Genomic DNA, 9,595 nt, shown 5'->3' with positions numbered 1-9,595 from the left:
CCCCCCCTTCCTTCTTCTACTTCTCATATGTAGAAAACTGGAATGGCTGCACGCTAGGTGCATCCACCACCAGCCCCAGATCCCTGTGCAGGAGCCAGGGGCAAGAGAACACGACATTTACATCGGCGGTATTCCGTTTAGTGTATGTGGAGACACAGAGAGAAAGAGAGAGAGGGGGAGAGATTGCCCATCGTGGCGTTTAGAAAATCTTTGCATCGGGCATCATCGCGGGCGATCATTTCACTATAGGTGACATTTTACCGCTTTTTCTATTGTCATACCCTCAGGTATTAGCAGACTCAATTAAGTGTCCGTTATATTGCCTTACGTTATTGCTGAAAGGGAAACCATCGCTGGGGCAGAGACTTTTCAACGCTAGGTATTGAATAAAGACGGTTTATGTTAGTAGATATCATTCTTTACTGATAACTATAAACGTTATGAATAGAAAGACAGGAGGAAAAACTCAACAGAGACAGTACGAAGGAATGCAAGACTGATTTAGACATCCTATAGCCAAAGAATACCTAGTCTACGTGAAATATGAGTGTATGTTGATAGGAATAAAAATTGATAAAATGAAGATGTATCACCCACCTATGTAACAGATTATACCATGTACACATACATTGATGATTATTTGCTTGTATATACCGGTACCAGCACACGTAGGATAGCAGTGCTAATGTGCACATACACATGTGGGTGATGTTTGTGTTCATATATAGCACCTATAGACACGCACCTACTCTGTATGTTTAAATTAATTGACTGTGTGTTCAGGCGAATATGGGATACCATTTGTTTTTCTAGGAACCTTTTTATTTTAAAATAATAGCAAGGCAATAATAATAATACAAAATTAAATAACATTCTCTCTTTCTCTCTATCTGCATCTCAGTAGATTCTCTTTCTGTAGAGGAGCTTTTCGGATACATATCTGGATAATACATACAAGTAATATACTTTGTAACATATCTCCTGTCGCAGTGTTCATGTATTGCAGCATGACTACAATGCCTATTCACTATACACTTCCAGTTTGTGTGTTCAGTGATAGGAATAAAGGCATTGCTCCATTGGTTGTACATATTCGTCTGTGTTTTTATGGCTCTGATTGCAAACAGCACATCACACTGATACATATTTTTTTGTACACGTCTGTTTCTTTATATACACTGTGCCACAGTTACACAAATCCACATACACGTTTGATGACGTTAATGAAAGAATGTAAAAGTAAGACTCCTTTATGTATTTTTAAATATGTGTTGTAGTGCTAAATCACAACTTAGTAGTACACATCTATGTCCCTAATTCAATAAACGATTTAAATGAAGAAAGAAGGCACACAGCGGATGGAGGGCGTCAATATATATGATGTAAGTGTAGATACAAAGATACACAGTCATATACACATAAAGTAAGTGTTGAGGTTGCTGGGAATACTGCAATCTCTCTACTAGGTATATAGCTCATATAACTGCTTCCAGTGCTGTTTGCGTTAACAAACATTGCAGGGATTTATTCAATAATTGCACTTGTATGACTATCCCATATGTTACCGGGGTCCAATTTCTTCACTAATAGCTGTAGGCAAGTTGAGAATTTAGCATGCAGTCATGAAGCCTTGTTTAGTGAGGAGTAACAGGGTGTAGGACACTGCCTGGACACCACTGTCAATGTACACAGAGCAGCAACACAGCAAAGGGCAGAACAGCTAAGCGTGAGGGTTGAGCAGGGATAGAGGCCAAGGTCAAGTTGAAAGTGCTTGTCTAGCCAAAATGAGCCCTGCCAATTAAGCTCTGGAGCCTCTTGCTAGCTGGGAGAAACAGTGTACATCAGGGTCATGTGTTAATACCCACGCATATGTCTTATTTGTCTGTTAACTGTGGTACTGGACCAGCGTGTCTTATTTAATATTAGAACAACACATGTTCACACACACTGTATTTATCAGCTTCCAGACAGAAGCAGGATTGGGATGGGCACTCCACCAGCCGTTACGGTTTTTTTTTTTCTAAGTATATTTTTTGACATATTTGTTATCTACATTTATGTTACATTTTGTTAACGTCAATATTTTTTAGGGTAAAGGCTAAAAAGAATTGGAATAAATAATGACATCACCATGTAAATAATGTATATGTGGTCTGTAGTTATCTTGTATGTTCCAATTAGTTGATATCACTATATGTGTACAACACTAATTTTCCCAGTTTTAACACTTCTTTTTCTTACTCTTGTGGTCTACCACACCATCATCAAAACAACATCCACATAATAATTTCGACTATAATACCGTTATATCTTCTTGTTCCTCATTAGCCTGGAAGATATGTAAGGAGTGCCCGGTAAGCTCCCCAGTACACATTATAATTATCTCATTTCAAGTTCTGTTTTATATGGCGTTTGATATAATTAATACTTGTCAACCATACAAGACATGTTTTAAAATGGATGTATGCAATTTAATATAAAAAGAAAATAATTTCTTGACTGAATGGAGGATGGTCACACCATGATCACCATGATTCAGGTCCATTCCATACCATTTATGATACATTGATGTCCATATAACATATATGTATATATATATATAGATATATAGATCTACAGATATATATATATAGATCTATAGATCTATATATAGAGATATAGATCTATATATAGATCTATATATGTATATAGATCTATATATATATATCTATGTATATATATATATATATACTTTTTTAAAATTTGTATTTATCAAATGTCTTTACTTTCTCGGTTTTACATATATATTACAACGGACAGAACAAGTTCCTGAATGCCAAAGCAACTGGCGACTACTATTTCGTGACTTGAGAAGAAAAGCACTCATCCTATCTGCACATTATTTCATACCGAGATTCTATCAGCTACATCAACGCATTTTAATGTTAGCATCCTCACTATAACAATAGCAGAAGAATGATCCGGATTATTCTACTATCCCAGACATGGAACACAAGTGTTTAATGATGTTTTATAATATGCTGGAGCCAATCTGAGCAAATCACAGCTACTTGTCGACCTCATTCATTTAAATCCATATTTACGTCATGCCATGTTATACAGGGACGTTTATGATATCCCTCTGTAAACAGATGTTTCCATAAGACTTCTGCTCCATATTATTGGTCAAGTTAAAGAATATAATTAATGAAGGAGAAAAAAAAATGCCTTGCTTTGTACAAATGGTGTCTACACACGAGGTAATTAAACAGTATGACACTTCCCCACAGCCCCAGTCTAAAGATTCCTTATATGTCTTTCCTAGTAGGCAGACTGCACAAAAGTATCTATAATGCTTGGACTTTGTTCTGGTACCAGTTCTTCATCTGTTTAGGAATGCACCCAAGAGGTAATTTTACAGATCCATCTCTGCTTTCGTTTATATGTATCTCTTTAGCTGCATGGCACTCAGATAATGATGATTTTCCTTTCAGAATTTCTGTCTATTGAGCATTTGCATGCACAAATATTTATTTGGGACAACGTAGATATATGTATTAACTTCATTAGTACAATTTCAATAATTTTTCTTTACACTATCTACTACTGTTTTCTATGTATCTGTGTATCTCTGTCTGCCTGAATCCCGAGTGCCCAGCCTGCACACGTCTCTGAAGTTCAAGTTTAACAGATACGTTTGTCTTAGCCCCTGGTGTAAGGAAGTGGCTTTCTTCAAAGGTTTCTTTTTTCCAGCTCAGTAATTTGGAACCCTTTGCTTTGTCTGGCTTGTGGCTGATCAGTTGTTGACCAGGCTGGCTAAAAATCTTTTCAATGGATTTAAAAATATATTATTTGTAGTTAATTAGTTACTTTTTAAGCAAGTTATAGATAAAACGGACAAACAACAAGCACATAAACATTCAAAGAAGAGAGAGGGAGAGGTAAAGAGCAAAAAATAAGAGGCAGGTTCCAATCTGCACATGACAAAATGACCTCACCAATCTAGAACAGAAAGTCTAACAAGCAATTACCTGATACCTGTCCAATAAAGTGTATTTAAAAAATAAACATAAACACAACTGAAAACTGTCTAAACTGTTATTTGTATTTACCTGCCACTATTCGCATAAGACTTCGCACAATTGTGTATCATTGTATATGCATCAAACTCTCTAAAGGGATTTAGGGGAGAGCGGAGCTCTTAAAAAATGTCAGGAACTAAACATTGCTCTCAGCAAAACTGAATTTACTATTCAATGTTGTAGCTACTTCATCTAGTAAGGGTTCTAACCCCATGCCAGGTGTAGACCAACATTTTCGTGTATTAAGCTAATTCTAACATATTCTGTGCACCCAATTTTATTTTTAGAAAGGGCACCTCAGTAAGTTCTCTGGGATGCACGCACCAGATGGGATTCTGATGCTTCAGCACTTGGTTCTAAAGATGGATATCAGAGGCTTGAGAGTGTCAGTGTCACATGATTTGCGATGTTTAACACGAAACCCAATCCAAAATTCAGTCAAGAGAAAGGCTGGACTCTACACATGAGCACTGTGTGGTTTTCATGACCATGCTCCTAACAGGATCTGCCATATACCTCCATGGGAGCATCAGTAGTTCGTATTACTAAATACCAAGCTCCATGAAGGAGGAATGAACTTGAGAAAGAAAAAAAAAAAGAGGTGGACGGAAAACATTACTACAGGGAGAGTGTGCCATATATCAAATCAATATGCCACATATACATAGATACATTGACCTACATACAGCCCAGTCATAGGCGTCTATCTGTATATGAAGACAATATGCCCACATGAGTGAAGAAGAGAAAGAAAGTAAAGTAGAGCGAGGAAAGTGAGAAGAAAGCAGAAAGAACATTAACGGTCAAAATGTCATCATTTTGTTTTGTTTTTTAACCTATGATTAATATTAAAGAAGGTTATTTGTAGTGTAATGCCTTAAAGATTGATATAATTTCCACTGTCGTTAGCCTTTAAAAGCATTCCCCTGAGCTACATCTATTATTTTGAGGCAAATGTCTGTTTAACTGGATTGATTTAACTGGAAGCCTGATGAGTACCTGCCGAAGATAGCTGAATATACATAGCTTGATGATTTTTTGCAATATTGATTTTTGTTACATCAGAACTAAAGGTGATACACACAGGTTAAACACTGAGTGATGTGCTGCAATATGGGTGCCATTTTATCTATGTATGGGTAGGTAGGGACTTATAATTCCCAGGAGCGGACATGACCTACCATTTGTTTGGTTTATGAATAGTTGTACCACATGCTTATGGAACACGCCTCATATATGTAACATTAGTTTTACTGAAAGGGGAGATTATGGCAAATGCAGTGTGGTATGGCCAAAATCACATTCGCTGCATTCATTAACACACATAACTCTCAGTGTGTGCATATTTTTCCACAAAAAAAGGACAAATAAAAAGAAGACACCAAGAAGGCTGATGGCAGCATTCATTTAGCAGCTAGCCTGCTCTGTTATATTGTGACCTCACAGGTGACAGAAAAGATTCACCAAAACACTACATTGTGAGACTGATTTACTAAAGGAGCTGAGACTCTTCACACAATAATTTGTGTGAATATTTATTATTAAATCCATGTGCAAGAGAAATAATACATATATTGCATAATTTAAGTAAATCTTCACACAATGCATGGTGTAAAGATTCTCAACTCCTTTAGTATATCAGCCTGGCTGTGTGTAATATTTAATAAACGGGTGCTAAGAGGAAATATGATTTGCAGAATGCAGTAACACATAGCCACCAGTATAGCTGAACCTAGGCAGACCAGTAAGAAAAACAGATTGCCATGGGATGTTACCCTTACCACATTAGTGTTTGCACTTTGAATTGACCACCAGACATTAGTCTTATAATATTATATGAAGACAGTCGCAGGTTGCTACACAGAAATCCGCCACTTTGTCACGTGCTCTTGCACACAACTGTAAAAAAAACAAAAACAAAACAATACTCGCAATTTACAGATAAAAACACAGATTTATTGTTGGCAATGGGGACATGCACACAGGTGCCTAAACATACGCATCACGGAATCGAAAAATGCGCCTATAAGCTATGTGGAAAGATTTGCATGTCAATAAACATGCATGTTAGTGCTCATTAAATATCAGCACTTTAGCAAGGGTTCCCATACCTGTACCTCGTACATAAACCAGGTGTAAGCTTCTCTGCCATTGGGAGCAATAGTACAGTTCAGATATCTATAGTCATATGCATGAGCTGTGTCCAGCCTTATGCATGTATCATTTTGGGAGCGCTTCGGGAGCATTGATAAATACACCTTATCTCTACACTCCATCCACAAATTGGAAAAGACCATGGGGGGAATTTATCAAAACTGCAGCAGACAGAAACTGGAGCCGTCGCCCATTGTAAGCAATCAGCTTCTCTCTTCAGTTTGTACAGGTAAACTTTGAAAATGAAAAATAGAAGCTGATTGGTCGCCATGGGAAACTGCTCCAGATTCTGTCTGCTCTAGCTTTGATAAATTCTCCTCCTTGTGTTTTCTGCACCTACATATGGACAAAGCCTTGAACTAGTCATGGTCCAGACAATAAAAAAAATTGCATGGTTGATTTTCTCAAAGTGTACTGTATGCAACAATGTATGTATGGACTGCACCATTAATTTCATTTCAACATTTCTTATATACTGTTCTAATTTGGCTCAATCTGCCAGAGCAGCCTCCTGTGAATGAAGCCTATAGTTTTGTGCATTTTTAACGTGCACTTTGGCATCTCTTATGTGGATTTGTCATAAAATAACCCCCTGTTAACTGGTCATACGGTAGGTAGTAGGTAGGAATGTGAGAAAGAAAGCACATAGCAATTGATGTACCAAAGGAGCAGAATGTTCACCTAGCCCAGTGAAGCTCTTTACACTTTAATCACATTCTAAGTAAATTCCTTTTTTTTTTAAAAGCAGAATTCTTCTGCACATGATTAGGTGTTTGGTGTGCAGTTCACTGGGATAGATGAACTTTATACCCCTTTTAGTAAATCAGCACTTTTACATAGCATATGGAAAGCATACTATCTGATAATACGATGTCATGCTTATTTGCCCCCAAACATTACTAAACACCCGTAACTGAGGTCTCTCGCTAGATATGAAACATATTTCTTTGTGCAGTTACAGTAGAAGGCAGTATACTACAAAATGTGATCAGGGACAGTATATGGAAGAAGCTGAAGGAGCTCAGGGCTCATTAGCTAGAATAAAAACGTGTTGCATGTTTTCTGGGTTTGCAGACATGATCCTTGAAGGAACTGCACAGAAAAATGATATTACAAGTTCAAACTACCACAAAAAAAATCTTAGAGGCCTGCACTGCCAGAATAAAACCGATCAAGGATAACTTCGACCACAAGGTTCACCTAGTCATCTGGAAATGACTCAGTACCTTCTCTATGCTTCTCCGTAAAGATTGGTGGTTCTCAGTCAACAAGTGGGTATTTGTTTTTCCGACTGAAGGAAGAATATAGATAGACTATCTGCTATTTACTCAGCCACTAGCCTGTGTGTGTCAATACTGCCTAGTACATAGAATGGAATGTTCATGCTTTGGTGAGAAACATGGTGTTCCTTCTCAAGGTAAGCTCAGAGCCTCTTATCTGTGTGGTTCATTAGAAAAATTGCTGGAGGATCATGCAAGGAGTCATTTCTAGTGCAGTTGCCAAATGTTTCCGCTAGATGTCTTCAAAGATAATGGTATTAGATTTTGTCATTAGCTGATTGGGACTTAATAAGGTGACAGTGTTCTTTCAAATAATCCTTTCTAATATCCCCGATGATATGTGGCTTCCTGTAATGCAGTTTGCTTTAGGCTCTTGGGTGTAAAATGCATTGTATTTCAGAACAATACTTATAAAAAGTTATAAAAAAGTTCTGTTTAAATAATAGAGCAGCGCAGCATACTGGCTGTGGATTAATCTTTAATCTGCTGAAGTCAAGGACAACTTGCTTGTAAATTCAACAACTTTGACGTTCATTCTGCTTTACTACTGGGCAAAGTCCAAGGTTTCAAGACGTTCAAAATGTCTGCTTATGTTGTGGACAGAGATATATTTGTATATGCTGGAGCAGGAAAAGGGTGATAGTAACTTGGAAATCATATAAAAGAGAAATCCCATATCACTCGTTTGATAATATACACTATAGTAGAAAATAGTTGAATATTCACAGCGTATCATAACTGGCCATGCTCGATGTGAACAAAGCTGATATGAAAACCATCTTCTTACTATGTGCAGAATGCCTGGACTAAAACAGAATTTAAATCTGTTCAGTTAATGTACATATTTAAGGATTTAATTCACTGTCAACATGTTACAAACAATTAACCTTTTCAGGATTAATTCAGCATTAACCATCATTTTTTCAGAAACTATTGCTGTTTGGGAATAACAGCATTATAAACTGTAACCATTCCATGTACAAGTCATCATATGGCTACAGCAATATGCATGTCCCTAACTGCTATATATTAAAGAAACCTATGACAGCAGTATATAACAATACGACTACCGTAATGCATCACCAAACCCAGCAATAAACAAGTAAATCTTTACTGCTAGCTATAAACGATACTTTTATTTCCGTGTGTATTCTTCATTGTGTGAAACAATGCAAAAGACGGTCTTCAAGGATTGGGGAAGATTGTACAGGGAAGCTTTCAGAATAGTTAATCTTTACATGCAATAACAGCACATACGTGCCAACTGTACTATTACAGCAGTGAAGATATACCACATGTAGTAAAACGTCAAATCTTGTAAAAATGCAATATATATATAAATAGAGAGAAGAGAAATACTGAAAGCTGTAAATCAAATCTTTTTTTGTGTGGTTGTACGTTATGCTGAAACACATCCGATTACCTATACAGTTTGTAAATGATCAACGTCCGCATAGCAGCTCTTCTTCCTGATGATTGTGTACATCTCTGGAATATACTTGTGTACAAAACATCGTTTGCTATGAGTGTATTATTTGCGTTGCTAAATATGGAACGTGTTTGATGATGTGTATATTTTCTATGTATTTCGCTGTACACATCATTCAATGTACAGGTCTATTTATTACCTAACTGGGAGCAAAGGTATAAAAACAAATGGTAAATGTTTCCAGATAAAGGTAATCATAAAAAGCATAAAATAAAAATTCGAATTCTTGGAGATATCAACTTAAGTAAATCCTTGAGTAGAATTCCATATAACAATGATCATTTAGCGATTACTATTTGTGACATTGCAATAGCAGGTTAGAGAGGATAGTATTACAGAGGCGGCCAGTCATTTAATAGGAGCACACTCACTTTTGTTGGTTTTCAGTAATGATCGATTATGATAGTTTAGCTGGCACCCAGCGATCAGGTTAGTGTATATTCTGTAAATTATATAATGTTAAGTGGATTGCTTGCAAGCTCACTGTCTGGTCCTGTCATATATGATCAGCTTTCCAACATGACATTCTAAATAGATACTGCAGAATTGAATCTTTTACATTTTTTCTCTATCTCTTTCATTTAAAATCCTGCATCAAGAATATCTGAATA

Source organism: Nanorana parkeri, unplaced genomic scaffold, assembly GCF_000935625.1.
Source record: "Nanorana parkeri isolate BGI_ZX_2015 unplaced genomic scaffold, ASM93562v1 scaffold4, whole genome shotgun sequence".
NCBI lineage: Eukaryota > Metazoa > Chordata > Amphibia > Anura > Dicroglossidae > Nanorana > Nanorana parkeri.
The sequence above is the reverse complement of the archived record's forward strand: the minus strand, read 5'-3'. Positions refer to the sequence as shown.